Source organism: Theropithecus gelada, chromosome 14 (assembly GCF_003255815.1).
Source record: "Theropithecus gelada isolate Dixy chromosome 14, Tgel_1.0, whole genome shotgun sequence".
In the NCBI taxonomy this organism is placed as follows: domain Eukaryota; kingdom Metazoa; phylum Chordata; class Mammalia; order Primates; family Cercopithecidae; genus Theropithecus; species Theropithecus gelada.
The window spans coordinates 94,798,059-94,800,495 of record NC_037682.1 but is presented as its reverse complement, the minus strand read 5'-3'; the positions used below and the strand labels follow the sequence as shown (position 1 = coordinate 94,800,495).

Here is a 2,437-nt window from a genome sequence, read left to right as displayed (position 1 = left end):
CACACCTACTATGTAGAAAGTACCATGTTACGTATCTCTCCTGTGTATGCAGTATGTGTGAATCTCAGTCCAGCTGTGCCACGTATATTGCATTTTCTTCCCTAAAATTATTTTTATAGTTTTATTTTCATTTTTAATTGTTTTACATTTTTATTTATCCCTTCAAAACTTCAGTTGTTTCCTTTAATTAACATATAAGTGGATTACACATCTTCTATCATTATAACATGGAAATGTATATGAACAAAATATACACATTTTTTGGTGAATGTCTAGGGAAGAATGGTGTCAGTCAAGTTCATCCAAGGTTTAAAGCAGCAGCCTCCATGCAGCCAGGGCATGGTCAGTGTTTGGGGATAGAAGTAAGTATCTGCAATCCATGCATCCCTTGATTTCTTCTTTTAGTGCCTGATTAACCCTGTGATACTGCTGAACAGTTCTCTTCTGCTTAAATTCTTCTGATTCAATTTTAATTTCATTTTAAATTCAATTTAAATGAATTAATTAAATTAAATTTCGACTTAATTTCAACCTCCTAAAATGTCAGTGACTTTGATCACTGTAGCTCAAGGAAACTTTTCTTTGAGAATTCGGGTCACTTTGAGCTCCCTGTCATTCTGGAAGGCAAACATCCTATGGACATAGTGGATCCCACAGAGCAGAGGTGCTGCCACGGCCGGGTTTCATGCCACCATGTCTGACTGACGCCTACATTTTTAAATAGAGACAAGGTCTCATTATGTTGCTCAGGCTGGTGTCAAACCCCTGGCCTCAAGCAGTTCTCTCTCCTTGGCCTCCCAAAGTGCTGGGACTATAGGCATGAGCCACTAAACCTGGCCAAATTTTATTTTCATTTTTAAAAATAAAGATAGGGTCTCACTTTGTTGCCCAGACTGGTCTTGAACTTCTGGCCTCAAGCGATCCTCACACCTCTCCCTCCCAAAGTGTTGGGATTACAAGAGTAAGCCACCATGCCCAGCCATTTCCCTAAAATTTAACTTCTATTCTGAGCCTCCATCCCTTTGGACTGGAAGGAAATTCAGCCGTAATCCACTGGAGTTCCATCTCCTCCCTCTTGGTCCACCCAGTCCGCATATCTTCTCAGTTCTGCTCACTGCTGCTTTTGTGGCATGCTTGCTTCAGGGAACTTAGAGGCACCAGGCCCTGCGTCTCACTTCCCTGCAGCATCCTGTGATGATTCCTTCTGTGGTCCCACCACATCCTTGCAGTGCTGCCATGGAGTGGGGCTCAGTTCTTCCTGGCAACCAGAACCCACGGACTCTCCCACCACTCTCAGTATTAACTCACTTCAGGAAAAATTACTCTCTTCTTAAACTGTATTCATTTTAGTGGATTTAGGCTCTTGGAAAGAAGTAAGAATGTGAATAATGTGCTCAGGGTCATAAATGCCGGGGCAAGAAATGTGGCTTCTCCCCAGCATTTCTCTGAGGCTGGGACTCCGGGAGAATAATTCCCTTCTCAAGTAAAAGAAAAAGAGGCCGTCTGCATCGTCCCTGGCATCTACCTGCAAACCCTACCTTTTTTAAGTTTCTGTGATCTGACCTCTAGGACCCACTGATGTTTCCTTTGAAAATGAGGATAATGGCTGGGTGTGGTGGCTCACACCTGTAATGCCAGCATTGGGAGGCCAAGGCCAGTGGATCACCTCAGAAGTTCAAGACCAGCCTGGTCAACATGGTGAAATCCCATCTCTACTAAAAATACAAAAGTTAGCTGAGCATGGTGGCACATGCCTATAATCCCAGCTACTCAGGAGGCTGAGGCAGGAGTATTGCTCGAACCCGGGAGGCAGACGTTGCAGTGAGCGTGATCGCGTCACTGTACTCCAGCCTGGGCAACAGAGGGAAACTCCATCTTTAAAAAAAAAAAAATGGGGATAATAACCTTTGCCTGTGCTGGTGCATGCCTGTAGTTCCCGCTACTTGGAGGCCAAGTTGGGAGGATCACTTGAGCCCAGGAGTCGTAGTGAGCTGTGATCGTGCCACTGTACCCCAGCCTCGGCAATAGAATGAGACCTCATCTCTAAAAAAATAAATAAGTAACTTTGCCTTTTTATGCTTTAGTGATGATTAAATGAGGCAATGTATTATAAATACTAGGACATACTATCGCTGCTCACTAATATTTATTCTCTTCCCCTTAGCCCGAGAGGAGAACATGGTGCATCTAAGTCTGCAGCCAGATGAGACTCTGGTTCTCCACCACTGTATTCCTGGTGCCTAGAACTACCTTGAAGTTAGTAGGTGCTCAGTAAATATGCATGAATGAATCTAGCAGGACAATAGGGCCCAAAGGACATCAGGAGTGAACCTCCCTTGTGGAACAGTCATTACAGGGAGGATATGTTCCTAAGACTCACTGAAAGCAAGAACTGGCCTTAACCACAGCAGGAAGGAACCTGTTCTTGGAAGATTGG

At 44.1% G+C, this 2,437-nt stretch overlaps 1 pseudogene; it reads right to left on the bottom strand.

Moving 5' to 3' along the window:
• Positions 1-343: 343 nt before the first annotated feature.
• Positions 344-695, bottom strand: LOC112605951 (annotated as a pseudogene).
• Between the last annotated feature and the right edge of the window lie 1,742 nt (positions 696-2,437).